This window comes from Pagrus pagrus (assembly GCF_965226575.1).
Source record: "Pagrus pagrus genome assembly, chromosome: 15".
Lineage (NCBI taxonomy): Eukaryota > Metazoa > Chordata > Actinopteri > Spariformes > Sparidae > Pagrus > Pagrus pagrus.
Genome location: NC_140199.1, coordinates 10,671,924 through 10,695,332, shown reverse-complemented (window position 1 = coordinate 10,695,332; position 23,409 = coordinate 10,671,924). Strand labels below are relative to the sequence as shown.

Genomic DNA, 23,409 nt, shown 5'->3' with positions numbered 1-23,409 from the left:
ACGGCAGCGAGCGAGTTTAAATTCATTGACTTATTGATAGAGCGCAATCTGTGCACGGGGAAACAACCCGAGCGGATATTACTGTAAACTGGAGGTCAAATGGTGCATTCATGTGTTTTTGTAAACACACACAAACAGGCACACAAGGTCAATCTTTCTCTGCTGCAGAAGTTGTACAGAACTGCTGATCTGCTCTCTCCTCGTGGCAGAGTTGCATAAGGGAGGAGTCATCAGCTTTAGAATAACACAAAGAAAATCTGACTCTGTGCAGATTGATTTTCTGGAATGGAAACATAGACATTTATAGTCTGTAAAGAAAAACAAAGCCAACATCACAAGATAATGATTTTGCAGCACCCTGGGAGATGTGATATTTTTACCTTTATGTGGGCAATAAGTGTTTTTGTCAATGTACCAGAAAAGAAAGGGATCATTTAAGTATACTTCTCTGAACAAGCCAAAAATGGGCACTACAGACTGACATAAAAAAAAAACGGCTGCTGACGAAGCTAAGTCCCTTTTTTTACTTCCCATCGAGTTACTTATTTCTGAGTCTGTGGCTTTTCTGCTCATCTGGGTCGTCAACATGACTTGGAGACGTGCCTTGAAGTGACCAGTGGACTCTTGCCTGGTCCTTCACAAACCCCAGAAGGCATACCAAACACGCAAACACACATAGACAACAAGTGAGTCACAGACACACACACACACATGAAGTTGAACAGCAGTGAACAGCATTCTGGATCAGGGCTTGTCAGAGGGAGGTGAGGCCACACACACACACACACACACACACACAGTATATAAATACAGGTATTCCCAGGGGTGTGAATCCATCATGTCTTGTCACATAGCACAACCCCCGAGTCATGGAAGTCAGCAGCGAGATGCACAGCCTGACAACTTGATCCCCGGTTGCAACCGAACGCTCTCAGCTCTTAACGGCGTTTACAACACGGCTTTGTCTAATAATTTCTCACCGCTCAGATTCAATTAAATACAGCCCTAAAACCTCTGTTTCATTGCCATTCAGTTGATGTCAAAGATAATGAAAAACTCATTAGAGACAGCTCAGGAAGGGTTCTGACGGTTCTATGCATCAACACAGTAGAGCCACAGGGAACCCCAACAAAATGGACTGATTGATTGAGAGGCTGCTGGGAACAGAGAGACATATCAAGCCGACTGGAGAATTCGACTGATGGATGCCTCCGCTGATAATGCTCACTAAATCGAGTGAAGGAAAAAAGCTCAATATCTACATGTGTTCACTTAATGACTGCCTCTTTAAAGGACGGTGATTTCAAAAAACCTCATTAAAGAAGATGGACAAATAATCGCTCCGATGGTGCACATTTTCTTGTACTTGATTGGCAAACTGAAATTAAAAAAGCTCAGGAAAAGAAAGAAATACTTTTATGTATTTTAGCAGTTTGGAATAAAACTTACTGACTGAAATAATCTCTCACAACTGCAGATGTCTTCAGTGGTTAATTATATTGAGCCAGAACAGAGATTTCAAGGGATATCAGTACACCACAAGACAGTCATGGTCCTCAGATGATGTTTCCTAACAATTGTCGTGATTCCCTGATTTTTTCCTCTAGCGCCACCATGAGGTTAACGTTTCTCTCAGGATTTATTGCTATTTGGTGATCCCCTTTTCATCTAGTGCCATTATCAAGTCAAAATAAATTGCATAATAAGTGTTGCAGTTTGGTTAGGTTCAGGTACAAAAGGTATTTGGTTAGGTTGAGGAAGAGATCATACTTCTGGGTTAAAATAACTATGTTCACGATTTCGTTTTTTTTTTTGTTGTATACTGGCATCAAGATACTTGGGCAGAACAATATTGGATCGCCAAATCAAAACAAATCAAACTTGACGAATCAAACTGTCATACTCGAGAAGTGAATCCTGGTCTCTGGGGGCAAAATTTAGTGTATGACCCATCCAACCACCCTGACCACCACCCGACCTGACTTTTCTTGCACTACAGCACTTTATAAAGAGACCCTAGAGGGGTAACTACAGTGTCAGACTTAGAAGCTTTGAGCCACTGACCAGGCTGCTGTATTTGATGCTTTTAGGAATGAGGCCTGTGTGTTTAGTGCTCATTAATATCTACCTTCAATCAGTCCGACTCAGCTGGCGACCCGGGCTCTACAGTCGTTACTTACCAGTTTAATAAGCAAGAAGAAAATGTTGGACTGAATTTTATGCGATATTATGATTTAATTTTATTTTAAATTCACTGTGATTTTGAGGTTTTTAGCATTTAGCTCAAAGCGCCGTTGTGCCTAATGCAGAATCACAGAGCTGAAAGCAAGCAGACTTTTAGTCTTGTTAAACAGTAGAAATGAGGAGTACAGGGACTGTTTTTTTGCAATCTTCTTTGCAATCTCCTTAGTAATCATATTATGGAAATGAGCAACGAGGCTGTTATGAATGTTGATCATTCATTTTATGGGCTTTGATAAAGGTCAAGCTGAAATAAATCACTTATGAAAGTTGTTGAGGAATACTAAAGTGTGAAAGTTACTAATGCCAGACAAAACAACCCCTGGTCCAACATGAGGGTTACAAAACCCATCTGAGCTCAATCATTAACATTCAGTAAATTGTGCGCAGAATAAACGCGGACCTCTTTACGGATGCAGCGACTGTTCTGACTTTTCAGATGTGAAGTAGCAACATCTAAGAGTTTCTATCCCTCATGCAGACAAACTGTGAGGAAGAATCTGCACTTTCATTGAACAAAATACCCACTGATGTCTTCAATCACACTCTTAATTCGACAGTTTAACTTCAACTTCCTCTCAGCGTAATGAGGGCCAAGGTCAAACAAAGAGGAGGAGGAAGGAGAAGGAGAAGGAGGAGGATGAGTGAGGCATGACTAAAACAAGCGCTGGTAGGTGAAAAACATGTTTTGACATATTTTGTCATCTCACTTGGTTGCAAATTCACTAAAGGCCTGACACCCACTCAACAATTATCAGCATAGCTCGCAGCCAAAGGTAACATTCATGTTGAAATACAGGGCTGTGTCTGTACAGTACATTATGTCCCTAGGAAAGAACACAATACAAAACATTACAGTGCAATTTTGTAGCTCTAATTCATCTTTTATATAAACAAGTAATGTCTCACTGAGATGAAATGGCCAAAAGGGAGCAAATTAATGTTGAACCAGATCTTTAGAGCAAGCGTTTGGTAACTATTTGAGTTAGTTCAGTTGCACAATGAATGGGAATTTTCTGAGAGAGCTCCACTGAGTCACTCCTTAATGAGTTACATGGAAAAGGAGCAGATGAGTTAAAGGATTTTTTAATCCAACGCAGTGTAGAGTCATATGTAAAACATCCTATGAGTGCAGACCACAATGACCGCAGCTTCAGGACAGATATGTATCCGCACAGGTGAGCAGGAACCCTCCCCTGGGATGGATTTGCAAATGAAACTTTACCTATGAATACGCCCACGCACAGACAAAGAAGGTCACTCAGGGCTGGCATACAGGGTTACAATCGGTGCGTTGGAAATTTACAGCCAGCCATAAAACATAAGGAACCATGACAGACAGTGTTTAAACTGTGTAAGCACGGAGCAGATGCATTTTCATGTATGTAAAAATGAAGCAATAATACTCCTGAAAAAGGGAACTTCTTTGATGGAAAACAGAAGCAGAGTTTTGTAACTCAAAAGAGAATTAAATGGAATTAAATAGGATTACAGAGAATATGATTCATGAGATGATCATGTGGAATAATGAGGAACAATAATAGTACCTGTCAGGATGAAAACCAAAGTAAATACAACCTCACAAATAGTGAATAAAACCTGACAAATCACGATACAAAACAGTCTCTGATGCAACTCCTGAGACTCAGACTTTAATCTGTAGAGCAGCAGAGCATTAAATGTGTGATCAGTGAAGTGATATTACACTTTGGTGGAACATTTTAACTCCACTGGAGGCACGGTGATGTGACAAGGGAGGCTCTAAAGCAGCAAGGCAACAGTACCAGAGAGAATATAAAAAAGGCAGTGATGACTGATTCCTCAGCTAGTAGTGACAGGCGACGGCGCGTCTTCACTATACATCAAAGACCTCCGATGTTGGAGAAATTTCAAGTATTTCTGCTCAAGGACTGCATGTTTTCTGACCAGAGTTTTAGGAGGTGTTTTTGTGCTCATGTTTCCATCTCAAGCTCATTCCTAAGTAAATAACTCGTCAAAGTTTTCTTTGTAGTCCTCGTTTATGAAACACATTAAAACAATAGGGGTTCTTGCACAGAATATCAGGTCACATCGTGCTCAAACTGCTTTCTTTGATGACTGCAAAAATTCAGAAAAAAATCCCTGCAAATATTAGAGCGTGTTGATTTTAGTCAGTTAAAGGACAATCACGTTGTCATTGAGGTCTGTTAATGCCTTTCTTTAATGAATACACACTGCTCTGTCTTACAGGTGTATTTATTAAGCATTTTCATGTTGTTATATGTGCACGGCCAAGGACAACGGATGATGATTAGCATTGTGCTATATCTGGTGCAATACATTTATTGTCCCTGTTTAAAAAACAATGAATGAATGAATGAAACCAACCTAAGAAAACAAGATGCAGAATGGAGTATTAAAAACCTGAGCACATTCTGTACAGTACAACATACTGTATCATTTTACATTTACTGGAATTTTGAATTATGGAGATTTGCCTTTCAAAATATTAAAAAACCATAACCATATATTTAGTAACATCAGGAAGTAATTTGATATTTTTTCTCCTCAACTTTTACAGTTTCAGTTTGACTCAAAAAATCCAGATGAGAGGAGCAAGGAGTTCGTTGACAACATTCATCTGTGTTAGCTTTAGTTATTGCCACACAGTTCAAGAAAAATGAAAGGGGAACTCCAGTATTCTTCACATAGTGTTCACACGACTGTTCTGATAAAAGCTCATGATAAAGTGTCACTCACTTCCTTCGTTGCAGAGATTTGGGAAACGCAGCAACAGCAAAACAACATGTACTGGTCAAGGTTTTCAAATAACCTTATGACACTGTTGTTACAGTATTTACTGAAGGTTACATTAAAGGTTTAATGACTTTCACATCTGGAGTTGGAGGGGACGGTGGTGGAGTTAAGCAACTGCAGTTGAGTGAAATCACTGGATATTTTTAATGACACCTCGGGAAAATTTCCAGCTGTGTTTGTGGTGACAAAACTGGATATATTTTTGATGAGAAAACATGGGGTTTGACCATTTATAAGCGTGACACCACTGGATATTTTTAAGGAGACCTCAGGACAATTTTGAGCTGCATTTCTGGAAACAAATGCTAGATATTTATGAAAGGAACTCTGGACACTTCCAGTCATGTTTGTGGCAACCAAGGTCAGTATTATAAGCCAAAACATGATCTTTTTCCTGAACATAAAATTGAAAATTGAACCTGAAGGAACGTAAAGTTGCAACATATAGTATCCATGATTTGCACGGGACGCAGCGAACATACACTGCCAACATTTATGCTAGCGATTGGGTTGGGATTTTTACGAGAAAACTCCACAGGGCACCTTTAATAAAAATGTATGCAAATCAAAAGCTTTCTTTCCATATATTTAAAGTAGTGAGTTTTATGCACCAACTCCCCTTTATCATTTTTGTTGCTGACTGTGTCCACCGTTGCATTTCACGTACTAAAATCAGGCACATCTGAGGCGCTCATAATTCTCACTTTGTCACATCTGACAGCAGTTATCCCTCTGTTCCTGCGAACGAGGCACGTTCCTGCACAGAGCCGTTTGAGACACGTTGACAGCACAACATTTTTTTAATGAACAGTAATACTTCAAGCATCTCTATCACTGCAATCACCAGAAATTACACAATGCGCCCACAGAGTGAGACAGAGTGTGTGGGTGGACAGAGTACACTGTTTTTATTAATCATCAAAACCTCCGTAGGTTGATAGATGATACAAGTGTTAATTAATTTCTCATAATTATACAGAGGGAGATCATCATTGATAAAGTGCAAAACATTTCACAGCTGAATTTAAAAGTACAGTGTTTTATATTAGGTCAACCTCAGGCGGATTTCACATCAATAATACTGAAATATTTTCATCAGTGGTGTTATTTTCCTGCCTGTTTTCACCCGCAACTGCAACATAAGAAGATATTTTTACACTCCTGTGGCTGAGAGCTATTCTGGATTTAATGAGGAATGCATTTGGCTCCTTCTTAGGCGTGACAATGGATACTAGTTACTGTTATTACACAAACACATCCAAGTTTTGCCCGGCCTTCAGCAACAACAACCTCACCTTCCGATGTAACAGAGGGAGAGAAAGAGGGAGGGAAGAGGATAGACAGAGATAAAGAGACAGATGGAGAGGAAAAGGAATAAACACCGCCGAGCAGCTACAGTGACAATTTATATTTTTCACCTGCGTTCAGAGTCAATGAACAGTGGTGTGCTCGGCGAGAGCACCTGTATCAGGAACTCTTGTCCTGACTACTGACACACAGAAAATCACTGTAATACAAGGCTATTAGAGCATGCATCTGAGTAAAAGGCAGGGATTAGTCCAGCTTGTTACTAAAAGAGCTCTAACAACAGTCCCCCGAGGTGCAGCAGACACATCCTCAGGTCCCCAACAGCTTCTTGTAGACAGGTCTGTTTTTCAAAACACTCATCACTTTGATTTACTCCAGTCTCTCTTTCGAAAAGCATTGTATCACTTATCCATCCTTCCATATGGGCATGTATCGTTTGTTTTTATATCTTTATACAGTATCTCTGAAAATTTCATTTAAAAAACGCAGTAATTGATTTTTTCAGAGGCAGCAGAACAAGCTGAAAACACAACACTGACAAACTATTGCTCTCCAGAATAGTTCATGGAAGCTGTTAAACAACAGTGTCCTATTTCCACATACAGTGATGTCTAAGTCAGGTCTTCTTTTAGCTCTCTTTTGGTCTCAACCAGCCCCCGAGGGAAATATCAGCCCAGTCACAAGGTTGAAATGTTGGCAACCATATCTGCAAACCACACACATGTTCACATTTGCACATATCAGAGGCTATGTAACATATTGACATTTCAACAAGACGCGTCATATCACGTTCACATTACGCACTTATGACCTAACTGTCATGAATGTACGTGGAGGCGAGAAGGCTGGCAAGCCAATGACCACAGTTGGAGACTGCTTTTCATCATTTGTGTGAAGCCGCTGGATGTATTTTAAGGAGATCTTGGGGCATTTTTCAGCCCTGTTTGTGTCGACAAAACTAGGTATTTTTGATGAGGGATCACAGGGTTTCAACATTCGTAAACATGACATCGTGTTTGGGGCGGAAAAAAAGGGGATCTTTGTGACGGGAGGTTGGGACACTTTTTGTAACCCTCACCCAGTGGGTTTTTCGTTAGCTGCCAACTTTGTCAGTCTGATGTTTGGTAGTGAACAGGTTTTTGGCAGAAAACAGCTGCCTGTTGCGGCTGGAAACAAGGTCGATGAGAGCGGTTTGAGTGAAAAGAAACATTGTGGGTAGTCAAACCAAAACAATGTGGCAAAAGAGTGAAGTGATAAAGAGCAGAGTGAGCCCTTTCATGTCATTTGATCCATTGTTAATACGACAATATCTGTTTGCATGTAGCTTTAAATAAACAAACATGTGTCCGACTACTTTCTACCAAATGAATTAAATCCTCAAATATCTGTGGATTAACCAGAGTTCAACAAAAACAACACTGTTACTGGAAAGAGATGGTGATGATTATTTCAATGTCATTTTCAGCGCCGTGAGCACCACAAACTAAATTAAATTGACCTCCATTATTAAGAGGTGAAGACAGAACCCCTTCAACAAATTAAACCAAATATCTATGTGGTTAATACTTGTGGTGTAAAAAAAGCAATTTTTGGTTGTATCTGTTCATAAAAGTAACTCTAATGGACATCTGTGCACGTGTTCAGTATATGAACATATAAATATAGTGACACTGCAAAGACAGGAATCCATGTGAGATTTTCTGGTCTGGGGGATAGTCTCTCTAGATCGATTCTCCTTGTTGCAACAGCTCTGACATCCCTGTTCCACTCTATTTCCCAAACCCATCATTTCCTATACAAATACTGCATTATATCGGCTACAGTCTGTTTTTATTTCCCTCAAAGACGATTCCCCTTAGCTGGCTGACTGACAGCTGTGTGTGCATGCATCATTATCTCCTTCACAGTGCCTGTCTGTTGCCGTAGCCCATGGCAGACCTCAATCACACACTATTAGAAATGACTCGCATTTCCACTGCAGGTGCGGCACTTATACGAACCAATGGGATATAGGTGGACGAGCTGTCCTGCCCATATGGAGCTATAGGCATGTTAAATCAGGCACCATGGGCCTAATAAGCTCATCTGATTTAGCTTGCGGAAGAGAAGACATAATGAGTGAGAGTGTTACTGATAATGTTCCTGTTCCTGGAAGATGAGGTCATTGAGGCCAATAAACTGTTTAGATAGAGAGGAGAGAAAAATAATAATAAACTGGATTGGCACTCAGTAGAACGAAAACCTCTGCCAAGGCCAAACAGTCCCCTTTAATTCAATCACGCCTGAGCCGATATCAAGAAAAAACATATTCAAAGCAATACTATGTAACTTTAAAGTGAATCTGGAGAAAGATGATTGTTGACTCAGCCCTGTGATGAACTGGCGACCAGTTCAGGCTGTAAACCACCACTTTCCTAATGTTAGGTGGGATGGATGGATGGATGGATGGATGAAGGCATGAGACACAACATTCAATCATCTTTCTCCAGGAAGTGAGTTTCTTTTTTTTAATTTATTGGTTTTTATCACAACCCTTTATTCTTTCTTTATCTATATCTCATATACATATATGTATGTATTGTACTGTTGTTATTATTATTCTATTAACATTTTTTAAATCAACTTTTACGCACAATATTTAGTCTTTATCGTTATTTTATTGGTTATTTTTATCTTTTATTATTTTAACTACTTATTTTATTGCACATTAGTCTCTATCTATATACCATGTTTTTTTATCACTTGGAGAGCACTTTGAATTGCATTTTGATTTGTTTGAAAGATGCTGTATAAGTAACGACTGATTGATTGATTGATTGATTGATTGATTGATTGATTGAGAAAGTTACATAGTGTTGCTTTAAATTGCTAGATCCAGATTTAGATTTTTTTCTGTTTTTATAAAGATCCATGCGTTATTCCCTGAGAAATTAACAAAAATGTTTAAAAAAAACGCCCTATCTTGTAATGTTAGAGACAGAGAGAGAAAGTTCCTGGAGCCCCACCAAAAGTTAATGGGGTCTATTCTGGGCTCAGACCCATCCTCCATCCAAGTTTTGTTGAAATCTGTTCAGTAGTTTTGGTGAAATCCTGCTGATAAACAAACCAACAAACAGAAGGACACAAGCAAAGACGTAACCTCCTTGGCAGATATATACAATGAAAACCAAGGAGAATGACTGTTATTGTACTCAATCTGAGACACAAGGCGAACTTAAGCTCAAAATGAAGAACAAATTGAGTCATTAACTCCTTTTTGTCATATAAACTCATCTAAACTGTCCCATTTTGTTGTTTTTCAGGTCCAATTAGGTAAAATCTTAAGAAGAATACTAATTGAAGCCAGTTTCATGATTAATTCAAGTTTGTCTGAGGTTTAAAATGCTGGTCAGGTCTGAAGTCTTAGTCTGAGGTTTCTGCATACAGTCAGGTAATAAGATCCACAATGGAGGGTCTATGCTAATGCCTCGGCAGATAGTGTGCAGTAAATAAATCATGTTTATAGACTGATGTCCTCGTCTATGGCCTCTGTGAATATAACAAGATTGCTTCCAATTGCATCTAAATATGAGCTTTATGCATGCAAACACACCGCATAATAAAATACTGCGCACACGGATATGGAATAAAGAGTCTCGCTTGCCATTTTAAACTACCCAGCCCACCACTCCGGCTATTATCTGGTGTTTATATTCTAATATGTGACTATACTGTAAAATAAATAAATAAATAAATAAAAAATACGCTGCTTCTTTGTGTTGATCCTGACAATTTGTCAAATTTAAATTCAGCAGCACTGGGAGGAACACATCAATTCAAAGTGAAATCAATTCTACTCCCCCCTCCCTCCGCCACCTCTTTTTGACTTTCTCCCGCTCTCCTGCTTCTCCTATCTATTTCTCTTTCCTTTCTGTAATAATTATGTGAGCGGCAGCAAATGTAATTACAAAGGGGTGGGGTTGGTGGGGAGTGTAGGGTGGCGGTGGTGGTGGTGGTGGTGGTGGTGTGTGATTGCTTTGCATGCACAACAAAATGCAACATTAAAAAGCTATTATCAGAAAAGGGAACATTTTGGCAGATATACGGCGGAGGGCAGCTCCCGCCATATGTTTGTGGAGACGGAGACAACAAGTCAGGTAGTAATTATCAATCATCATCAGGAGAGACCTGTCAAAACGCTACGCCGGGCACGCTCTGACTGGCGTTGCCATGGAGACAAGCCCACATCCCGGCAAGTGTGTGTTTACCAGGACATTAAAAATACACTCCCATATTTTTATCTCACACTTATAATATCGTGTCAATCGTTCTTTGAGTTTCTTGCTGAAGTGTGTGTGTATCTGAGGATTTCCTGCCAAGCCAGACGAGGGAGAGAGAGATTTTTCAGGGACAGAATTGAGGATAATTTGGGTTGAGGTTATGGTTTTGGTTTTACACTGATTTCCCTGCCCTCAGGATCAGGCATGTTAGGGGTTACAATTAGCAGACGTAAATGGAATATTCCCACCATTGTAATATTAGGATAAATGTGAGAGTGTATGTGCACATGCCAGTAATGAGCTCATTCCTGTGACCACACTGTTGCTGTACACAGACTCTCCATTCAGACTGTCATTGTTAATATTCCTCAGCCGCCAGACGAGGACATTCTCCCCAAACCATCATGACTTTGTCAGTTTCAATTTTACATATTCCTTTTTCTGTTTTTGCATAGCCTACTTCAGTTTCCATTTTACATACACCGCATGCCTTCAAATCAAATTTCACTCCTTGCCATGCAGGCTTTTCAATGTACTAGCATTTTCTGAACAGTGTAGAGTAAGTGTGACTTTTCACGGCGTCACACATGAGGAATGTTTCTGGATCCTTTCCAAATGTTTCTAACGACAATGGCGCTTTCAATGACAATCAATTTTCCAAGTGACCTCAATCCATTACCCTTCCAGGAAATCAGGATTATTTTCACTTAAAACAAGCTCGGGAAATTAAATACATAAGCAAGTAAACATGAAAGCAATTTTGGGGGAAAGGGGTGTGAGTGCAGTACGATTTTTTCTTGCTTTATTATTGCAGTCATTTGGAAAAAAAAAAAAAAAAGAAGGGTAGTGCTCTTAATTCATTATTTGTGCGCTGTTGTGCATGCTCCCCCTGGGGAGAAGCAACATTACTCTTTCATCAGATCAAATGAAGCAGAGCCGTGCCGTTCCAGGAAGAGCCAATTAAACTGTTCAAAGAAGTTTATTATTGCGACGGATTATGAAATCATTCTCATCGGATTCATTCGGGTGTGTGTTTCGACAGGGGTGTGAATGTGTGTACTTTGCCACAGCGCAAACTCATAAAGGCTGTCAGCTCAAGCTTTCCATTTGCAAAGTAAATAGGAAATTATGGCACGCAGTCACAGAGCTGCATGTTTTACAAGGGAAATCTCACAAACTTAATTTGCAGTAAAAAATAAGCTTCCTTCTTCTCTCATGTCTTCCTTCCTTCCTTCTTTCTTTCTTTTGCTCTGTCCACCTCATGTGATCGCCTCATGATGGTAGCGTCGCCTGTTAAGCACTTATTAACACACATCACATTCGAGACATGGCGCGGTTTAATCTTAACCCAGATCCACTGACTGACACACACACTAAGGAATGCAGTGACCTCTGACCCTTGAGAACTTAATAATATCACCAAGTATTTAGCTCAACGCACACACACATGCTCGGTGAATCACACAAGAAGAATCTCATTGGTATTGGCTGAAGTCGCACATATTTCTGTGTGTGCTTAATCTGTAATAACTAACGCCTCTGCTTTGCTGTCAGGACAACAACAAACAAACTGCAACACAATACAGGATGTGAATAACCGACAAGTGAACATGTCGCTTTCACTTTAAGCAAGTGGCTCTTAACAGCTATTGTTCCAGGAGAGGAAATTGAAAAATAAATCCCATTCTGCAAAAGAAATGTTAAGAGTGCACAAAGGGACTGTCCCAAATACACGCCCTGTTGTTCCGACAGTGCCAAATGTAAAACAGAGTCAAAGTTACATAATGTGGAGGATTTGCTAAAAACGGGATAACCTTCAAACGCTTCCACATCATTGATACTGACAGACTGCAGCAACAACTCAGTAGGACCGGGGCTTTAAAAATACAGTATTTCAATTTGGCTTTTGGAGAGGGAGAGGGAGAGGGAGAGGGAGAGGGAGAGAGAGAGGGAGGGAGGGAGTGGGGGGAGACAGAGGGAGGGAGGGAGAGATGAAAGGGAGCAGTGGATAAGCTTCAAGGCTTATCCTATTCATTACTGGAGGAAAAAAAAAAATCACAGCATCGACCTATAAATAAATGAATGCCAGGATAAACACGAAGCCCATACATCAATAAAACATATGTATTCTAATAGATCACGCTCTAGTTACACTTGATGGGATAGAGTCGGCCAATGAGCCCAATCACAGGGACTTTATCATCTTGAAAAGCTACACAGCATTAAGCCAGGGTGATTACAAATAATCATCATTCCCTTAACAAAATGGGCCAATGGATACTTTTATTTATCGTCTCATTTTTCCTTGTTTATATGCTAATGTACTGTGTTTTAGGGATATAAGGAGTTTATTCAAATCGTCTACAAACAACTTAAAAAACAGGCACTGACCTGAAAGTAGCTTCAAATTCAAAAAGTCTATTAACTCAAGTACTGTACTTTTTGAATTTCATGAGGTTTGTACAAGCAGCGTGAAGGTGTCACATTGAGCTTTGCTTAATTGTGACAACAATTCTTGCTAATTTCAGAATTTGTAGAAAACAGAGCTGGGTGACATGGCCTTAAATATCACAATATTTATAAACTTACAAATAGTCACTCATCACTCATACAAATAGTACTTGAGTAAAGTGTCTGATATTAAATGTTCTTTATGTTAAAAAAGTAATCTGTATTGTTGCATTTCATGGGTCGACTGATTATCAGCCTGGCCGCTTATTGTATTTAGCACTTTTAGGATTATGGGCTCTTTTTTAATCCAATTCCAGGTAAGATTAATTAATTTCTAAGTGTGCTCCTTGGATCTGATGCAGCGTGCAATCTGCTAAGTGACTAATAACTAAAGTTTAGAGCTTGATCGATACACAATTTTAGGGGCTGATGCCGATACCAGTATGTGGGAGTAATTCCAACATCAATATATCGGCTGATATACACACACATTATGCCGTGATCCCTCTATTGTGGTTACCATTCACTAAAGATGGGAGGGCAGGGTATTTACAGTTTAACAATAAACTTTTATTGTGTGTAATAACATCAGTGCCTGGAAACAGTAAACTTCACTGGAAATTTAACAACTTTAAATCAACCTGAGCATGTTTATCTGCATTATGTTCTATAGAAACAAAACGTTTTCATATCAGCCAATACAGGACAACATATACAGCGGGATAATATATCAGTATATATTACTGATATATCTATGATCAGCCAATAATATCGGCCAACCAATATATCGGACAGGCTCTACTAAAGTTATCATATTATTATAATAATGTAGTGGAGTAAAAAGGACAACATTTTCTTCTAAAATATAATGGAAGGCATAAAATGGAAGTACTACCTCAAAATTGTACTTAAGTCCAGTACTTGAAAAATTGTACTTAGTTAGATTCAATTGCTGATCTTAAAACTCCCGCTACCACAGCACTTTTCTAAACAAACGTCCAAAGCAGCTGCCAGTAGTGACATCGTTAAAGTAGGCGTTGTCTTTTCCAAGGAATCTCTGCATCATTTTGTTAAAAAAAACTGGAAACATCAATCACAGTCATCGCTTACAGTGTAATCCTCTGCTACTGTCATATTTCAGCAGTGTAACAATGTTTTTTGACGTCACTTGAGTTACACAAGATCTTTTCAGAGACAACAACCGTCAACAAGCCTCTACCTGCAGACGTGTGAAAGATCCACGACACTTTAACCCAGAGGCTTAAGAGGGCTGTTTCTACAGCAGCCTCACTGGCAGAGACAGACTTTGTAAACAGCATCTACAGTTACACTGATGATGAGTCAGACGTGCTCACTCCAGGTTGCAACATGCTGTTCTGTAATTTTTTATTAGGCACATTCAAGGGAACTCACATCTGATGTTTTGTGATAACATGACTCAATGTGACGTCCTTTACAACATCTTTTCAGCATGTAAATATAATCGTGCTCGATTTAAATCACGCTTGCCAGCAGTACTTCTTCCCCATTTGACAAGTGTATTAATGGAATAATCATCTTAGCCATTATGAATGAGGTCAAGCTGGACCGGTCAGCTGAAGTGTAAAGTAATTAATAACACGCTCTGCAATTCATCAGAGGTTTAAATTACAACACTGCTTTGAAAGAAAAAAAAACTTGACTTTTTTTTTTATTTTTATCTCCTAGCCTGATAATGACCTGTCAGATTATTTGTTACCATCATAACAAAGTGGATAATCACCTTCCGCAGGAGGACAAGTTTGTGCCTTTTCACACCCAACATTTAAAGATAGATAATAGATTAACTTCCTGAAGCTGAGGCATTCAGCTTGCTATGAAGATCAACGTGCAGGGACATGAAATGTTGTTGAGTGATCCTTCACAGTCAACACTTTAACACGTTTATTACTTTTTGTCATTGCTGACATGTTTTGGTATTGCAGTTGCAAGCAGGAGCCAGTCTGAAAACTCTTCAGTGGTGCGTTCCAGGACGCTCCGACATCCAGTGTTTGACAGTCAGCCACTTGATTCATAATCTACAAGGTGTTGACAGGAAATTGCACCACACATCCAATATGATAATGTGAATTTGGTCTTTACTTTTATGTCAAATGGCTCCTGTTAGGTAGATAGAGATAAATCTTGGATGTCGAAGGATCCGTAAATGCAGCAACAGGAGAGATTTCATAACAGTCACAGCTGCAATAACGTGATGATAGTCTGACTATAAAAAGGTGACTAAACTTTATAAACTATATAAAGTACATTTTATGTCTGCACACAGATTTTCACACTGTAGTAAAGGAAAATAAATGGCTGCCAGAAAGTAATATAAATAAGTAAAATATGCAAGGGTTTTGAGAACAAACTAAAATATGTGGATGCTTTATCCTGCACTTTACATGAATATATAAATCTAGATATTAAAATACTTCAATGACATCAGTAATATCCTGCATTCCATATTAATAGTAGTCTAATAAAAGAAGAAATAGAAATGCTGTGTAAATGATTGGAAACGCTTTATTCTCCAGGGGGATCTTTACTAAAAAGACAACTGTCCTTTACTGCCTTATCTAATATTTAAAGCCCCCTCCAGCCAAAAATATGTTTTCTTCTTGTTCCTACAGCTGAACGTTTGAGCTTCACTGTGTACGGCTGACTTTCACTGGGCTTGATTTGTGACATCGCGCATACACATACACTGAGAATGGACTTTGCAGTGAAGAGGAGAGGAGACATCTTGTATCCAGCAAGCTTGCCAAATATTTGTATATTCATATATTCTGAAATTTTTAACGAGGGGAAAGGAATAGACCATATTCTCATGGCGAGCATGGGAAACTCAAATGTTGTCCTGCTACTGCTATAGATATAGTTAATCCTACAAATCTTCATCATTGAACTGCTTGATCACCAACTGAATATCAACGCACATCTTGGACACATTTATTGATGCCTGGAAGTAAATGTAATCAAACAGTAACGTTAGCTTGGAAGTGGTCAAATGCTAACGCTGGCTAATGGTTTTTAAAAAAATTTTGTTATACCTTGAAATGTTGCTGATCAATCAGGAAGCAGTGACGCCAGAGTCATGTGAATATGGTCTGTTGCCATTTTAAGGTTTTTAATCCTGCAATTATACTGTTTTTGTGTGTATGTCAGACACGTTTACATTTATGCCTAATATACACTTGGAGGGGATCTGTAATATTATTTTTGACACTATTTTTTCACAGGTTTAACAGTTTCATTGAGGAGGTTGCAATGTTTTTTCAGGGCGTTGAGCATATGCAGCATGAGAGGCAAAAACCAGGGCATGTAAAGTCTATAAATTACTCACTGCTGCTCTTAAGCTTGTGGCTAATAACTCGTCTCTTCTCTCGTCTGGATTTTGACAGCTGACAGGCAGAGGACACTGTTTAGAGAAATTTTAAGTGAGAAAATCAAACTGAAACTGTAAAAATGGGGAGAATAAAATGTGGATTTAAAAAAGTAAGGAGATCATGTCATGTTATGACCCTTCAACTGAAGTAAGAATCTACCTGCGGGCTTTTTCTTGGTCTACTCATCAATTATCCTCAACCTTTGCACTGTAAATAACAGGTCCAGACCTTTGATACGCCTCTCGCCTATAGCCAGATGCTTGTTTATCTCATCTGTGCTGTTTGCTAAAAATAGATAAGCAGCAGCAATACGTGTAGAGCTGGTGTGCTGCTGATGACATAATAGGGATAATCAGGAAGATTGTGCAGTATTCAGCCAAAAAGTCATGCTAATGCTGCTGACGCCAGTCAAAGAAAGTGCTTTAGTTAAAGTGGCACTGCGGGATTGATTCTGTATGTGTATACCCGGTATATCAGAGCAATAAATAAGAATATCCTGCTCAGTGTGTTCAGCATGGCATGTCAAGTTATACGCTGTGTAAAAGAGACTATACGGTGAAAATATGTGTCTTTCATTTCTTGTAAAAATGTTATTTTACAGATATGCTAAGACACAGCGTTGTACTATATAAGTGGCCTTTCACCAGATGTTCATTTCATTGTTATACACTCTCTGTGTCTTGATAATGAAATCTGACTATACAGCTACATTATGTACTCTTTCTTTCTCCTCAAAATTTCTCCTCCATGGCCTCTGTATACCATGACATATGGACGATGAAAAATTCATGGGCTGGTGGTTAACACAAATCTGCAGAGGAGATGGGAAAACACGAGCTTAGCAAGCAGTTTGCCTATTACATTAACAGACGGGGCTGTCATGGGACGATATTGGCGTATGCATATTTCATCTAATCTGATTTCATGTTTAAAGAGCGAGCGAGAAAGTGGTTCAAGTTGTGGAAACAATGACATCATGCTGTATGTTCATCTGGTGACCCAACCCAATCAAGCTAGCGGGACTGAATGTTTTTAAAGATATTATCTACAAGTTAAAGCATGTTTACTGCTTTACAGATTTCTCTCCTTCTCTATAACCAGTTTCAGTGAGAAGAAAGGAAATCTTTTTTTTCCCTGTCAAACACAGACATGCAGAAACATCCTCATAAATAAACACAAAGCACGACCAAATACAGCCACAGATGTACAAAACTAGCACGCACGCACCGCATTACAAAAATAGACTGTAAAATTCTGTGCTCGATCGGTGCATCTGGACAATGTTAATATACTGAAGCAATAAATAGTTTTTTTTATACTCCTCCCACCCCGGAGGATTACGAAAAAGGATTCCAAAGGATTGCACTGAAAATGTTTCTTTTTAATAAAAATCAAACCAGCACTGAGTGAGAGAGATTTCAAACAAAACAAACTGAGCTGAGCATGAAAAATATAGTTTCAGTGCCAAGGAAAGAGACCTGGGGAATATAGGACAAATGAGAAAGAGCAAGAAGAGGAGGAGGAGGAGGATGGAGGGGGGGCTACTTCTTTCAACTGCTCTGCTTCAAACGTGATTACCTCACTAACTTTCAAAAATGCTGTTGATTTAAGTGACATGCACACATGCGGTGTTAGGTTTCTGACGGGGTGGAGAGGAAGGTCAGAACTTCAGAATGAGAGAAAATGGGAGGAATGTTTCCTGATAATATTTTCCCTGACATACGCTCAGTTTAAATATATCATAAACAGCGCCTCTAGGTCGAGCTTACAAATGTTTATGTTATTGCTTTGTCGCACATACAGTATCCATGCCAAGTGAATGTGAGTAATACTCGAGAGAACCATGACAACTAATAATAACAAAACCTTGAACCTTGTCATTTGTCATTCAGCGCTGCAAAGGCCTGGCCCACTCGGAACTATTTCTGGCTTTTTCTCACAGCAGAGGAGCCCCAGTAATGCCAATATTATTATAGCACAGTAGAGTTAGTAAGACCTTCTTTGTCTTAAAGTTTATATAAGAGCTTCCTTTCGGTATGTTCACACAATCAGAACTGTAAAAGAATATGTGTCTTCCTTTTCTGTGATTGTGCAGCGGTGATGTTACACTCCTCCTGGCAAGAAATTAAATTGGGGACACAAAGTAGCCCGGGTATAATCAATCCACGCTGGCAGAGAGAATGCATGATAATTATAAACAAAAACTGTGTCATTCCCCGTGAGGAAAGCAGCTGCAGGGGTGACAGGCGATGCTCAACATAAATATGGATCACAGGACTAAAGACCTGGTAACTGACGCAACTGCAGTTTTCACTCAAGCTGGTTCAAAAGCACGCCGCTGACGTGGACGAGAAAACATGAATATAGATGGGGCCGGAAAAAGCGCAGTCTCCGACAAACGTCATTGTCATATCAGGGACGACCTTACATCATCAGAGTAAAGTCAGAGCAAATATTGAAGATATCAGAGTCATTATGTACACAGGAGCAGCCGGAGCGTGCTGATTTTTCATACCTCACCTCCAAAAAATACAGATACAAAAACACAGAATGAAAGTAAACTAGACATGCTTAAATAAGAAAAAACATATACTGCTGATTTTATAATAAATCTGTACATGATTGTGCTGTCCAGATTGTAGTGTAGGGACGCAACTATTATATGTTTTGATAAGATAAGATAAATCAGGATTATATGGCAGGTTTTATTGTTTTTGGTCCCTACATTTCTTTGTTGGCTTTCGTCTTTAACAGTCACTGTCTTTCCAAACTAAAAATAACAGAAATAAAACAACAGTCCCCCTTTATACTCACTAATACATGCAGATACCAGCCGCCTAAATATGCCCAATTTTTTTCATTAAGATCCATGATTTACCAGAGAAATTTACAAAATGCAGAGAAACATCCTATCCCGAATGTTAAAGAACGTGATAAAAGATTCCTGGATCCATCCCTTTATCTGGATCTGCACCAAAAGCTAAACAACCAAACGGAAATGGGTGAAAACATAATCTCCTCCGTGGAGGTAATATTACAGCATAAAATAATGATAATACAAGTCCAGTTTTAGCCAAATGGAAATAAAGAAACTGAGAGCATCTCTTATGTAGGTATTATGTCCTTCAGGGGATTACATGCTGTTTTGGTGAGTGTTTATGTGCAAAGCTCCTTTCCCCGATTTGTTGCCGTTGGTTTACCGCACATCACACTGAAAGCCCGACTCTAAACTCACTGCTACTCTGTTGATTGTGGGTGACACGTTTAGATTTAATTCCCTTCCAACTCAGTGTTTCATTAAGTAACTTGCCACTAAAGTACCCAGTGAGCCTTTTGCTGTTGAAAAGATGTTTTAAAAAAGGTCTGTGGTCCCCAATAAAAAGACATTTGAACATTGAGTATTCATCTGCAAAATTTGCAAAATGCAGACAGGCAAATTTATGTATACTAATATTACCGGTGGGGGGGGGGCGGGGGGTCAGGAATCAAACCTTCAACCTCCCGACCGATGGACGGCCACTCTACCTGCTCTGCTCCAGCCTATATCATTTCATATCTATGACATTTTATATGACACTTCAACTACGTACACCACATTTTGCCTATCTGTGCAATATGACATTCACACTAAATCGATATTGTCTCTTTTCAACCTACAAATAACCAAATTATTAAGATGATTACACACCTTTCTGTGTTTTGTGACACTTGGAGGTAAATTATATATAATCTAAGCTGGCTGACAAGAGGGCAAAAAGACATCTTGGATGTTCGGACTGAATATCAACCAGTTTTCAAGCTGAAATCAACATTTAAATCGCGAATGGTGCTCACTGAGTAATACCACTTGTACTTCACCTTCGCATGGGTATCTGGACGGGGATCTTGAGGATGTTGCAGTAAAGTCAAGGTGTTCTATGTTTATTTAATTTTCCCCCCTGTACAAACATTGTAGGCAGAAAAATAATGTACCATAATGTCCTTTTTGTGAGAGCGATAACAGAAAAACAGTCATTGTGGCTGAGCCTTTACAGTGACAAAACCTTGACAGTTAAGAGTGAAATCAGTTAATCGCTGCCTCTCTACTGTAGTGCTGCGTTGAATACATAACCGGAGCTACCAAGAATAGACTGGATTTCACCACTAAGCTTTCATCTGATTCTGATGGCTACATTTCACACAATACTGTACCAACAGGCTCGCTGAAAAATCTGCTATGACACTTTTTTTTTTTTTTTTTTTTTTCCTGAGGCCTCTCGTCTTCTCTACCCCCTGAGGTAGCCTGACACACTTTCATGAATTAGCCTAGACAAGACGGACGGCTATTAGAGCTGCCACAGCAGATTTGGCTGAATCCAAAAGGTCAGAATTAGCATTGAGAGAAGCACAGAAGAAATTGTTCCCCCAGATCAAATTTTAACTTTTTAATATTTCACAGCTGCACAGTATTACTTCTAACGTGTCCACAGTGCTGGTATTTAGTCTAATAAAGGTGGATTTAATATGGCGTTTATGGCTGCTTTTTGATACGGAGCCCGTAAATAGCAGGAGAACTTCACTCAGCAGTTGTGTATGTTTCTGTGTGCATATGTGCAAACATAGCATGTGTGTGTTTGTGCTGCCTATAAGTAAGACGCCCTTGAGGCTTTAGTTCACTTGGCAGAGTAATGGAAATTACTTGGCTCTGCTGTTTTGAAACAAATCACAAACAAGTCTCCCAGCAGCAATTCAAACAGAAATAAAAGCTTGCTTCAAACCTAGTAAACCTTCATGTGAATAACATTAGAAATCCTTAGTCAAAAAAAAGTAGAACTCCCTTAGGCTCTGAAAATAAACCTTTAGCTTAAATGTGGCTCACAGAGGAATGGCATTATTGAGCCAACTGAATGAGCAACAGCAGCCACAGGATGTTAGCGTTACTATTCATAACTTATTTTCCTATGCCTAAAACCGTTTTCCCTTCTGGTCTCACCTCTGACGCTCTCTTAAAATGCAATTACCTACTGGCAAATTTACAGGAAAAGAAAAACAATGACTTTTGACCAGAGGAGCTGTTACTGTGAATGTCAAATTGATGCTGCACAAGAGCCCGCTGAGCACCACAGTGCTACCGAGCAGAGGAAATATAAAGAGAGATGAATCACATTATTCCTTTGTTTTAGCCCAGCTCGGGGTTAATAAAATGTGTGGATTCATGAGCGGCCGGGTGAGCACCGTGAATGGCAAATAGACATGTTCCAGCACTTCAAAATTCCTCACTGGAACCACAGAATGCTTTTCATAGGTGTGACTGGTGAGGGTGTTTGAATGGCGGTCACTTGTGTGCGTCAACAGAGAGACCCGCCTGGGGACACATGAACTGAGACTAAATAAAAAGCGTATTAAAAGTGAACGATGGTCATTTGTATTGTATTGAATTTTTGTTTTCTTAGTCTTTTAGCCTTCATTAACTAAACTAGAAGACAATTGATTCGAAGTATGTTCAGTTTAGATGAGCAATAAAAGGTCAAAAAGGACAAATAGAAGAGTTATAAGAGAAACAAGAGGAGACCACAGCACACAAACTAATGATCTCCACACTAAACTTAATTAAAAATATGGAAAATGAAGCACTGACTTCCTCATAATGACTCATAAACAACAAATATATGAAATCCAGTTTCTGTTTTACTCTTTTTTCTTACATTTATTATATTCAAAACCAAGCCTAATGACCGTTATACTAAAAGCCTTTCTTAGCTTAGTCAAGTGAAAACCATGTTTCTCCAAATTTGGTGATTTTGAATGTTTAAATAATGCTGAAGGATTAAACATCCAGCGTGTAAGATTTAGGGGCATTAAGGAGGATCTATTGGCAAAAATGAAATATAATATAATGACTATTTCGTTAGTGTATAATCACCTGAAACGATTAATTGTTGTGTTGTCGTTACCTTAGAATGAGCCCACCATGTTGTTTCTACAGTAGCCCAGAATGGACAAACCAAGCACTCCTTGCTCATAAATGCTAGGAGTGGACAACTTAATCAAATATCAAAATATTTTCAATACCCTAATATCGATATTTTGAAAAGACTGTCACTATGATTATTGGTACTTTCACAAATCACAATGAGATTTTTGATAAATAATTAAATCATCAGTAATGTGGATATAATGACTATGTGAGTAAAGGCAAGTATCAGAAGTAAAACAGTCTGGTAAGTTCAGAAATTACCTAACCTTACTGTAATGAAGCCTTTTAAAACAGGAAAAAATGGCACATATGCCATATGATTATATCCAAAATCTAAGTCCATGATAATGATAATATAATATCGATATATTGCCCAGCGCTACTCTCGAGCCACAATAGACTCTATACAACTTTTTTCACACATGTGGTAGCACTCCCCGACGACCATGAAGAGATTTTGACGAGCAAAATAGGTGCACTTTAAAAACTAATAGGATTATTCAGGAAAATGCTTTTCCAGGAAGGTGTAAACAGGGCTGTTTTCTCAGCTTATTAAAATGTAGCTGTTTTTAAGATAAATGTGTTTTCACAGGATAGCAACTGCATTTGGCTTTGCAACCCAAATAATACAGTTACTAACCTTTCGTTGCCCTTTGGTGGTCTTCATTTTGATAAGCAGCCCTTTCAGAAATTAAAATTTTAAATGGACTCAAGCACATTTACTCAATGGAGCACAATGGAGCTAAATTGCTTGGCCCAAAAAGTGCAAACACTGTCCATTTTCCACTAAAAGCAGACTTGAACAAATGGTTAGGGTAACCAAAATGACATAATTGAAAGTTTGAGATGAACCGTGCTGTGAGAAGTAGCTTTAAGTGCGCGATTACATTCAGAGCTCAGGACATGAGGAGTTTGATGTTTCACGGGGCCATGTGTAACACTCCAAATGCCATAAACTGCCAGGGTAATGGCTGCTGGCATTTCAGATGAG

General features: G+C 39.0%; 1 protein-coding gene across 1 annotated transcript in view; it reads right to left on the bottom strand.

Moving 5' to 3' along the window:
• Window positions 1-23,409, bottom strand: part of arid5b (AT-rich interaction domain 5B) — an 84,700-nt gene that overhangs the window by 24,757 nt on the left and 36,534 nt on the right. The window lies entirely within an intron of this gene.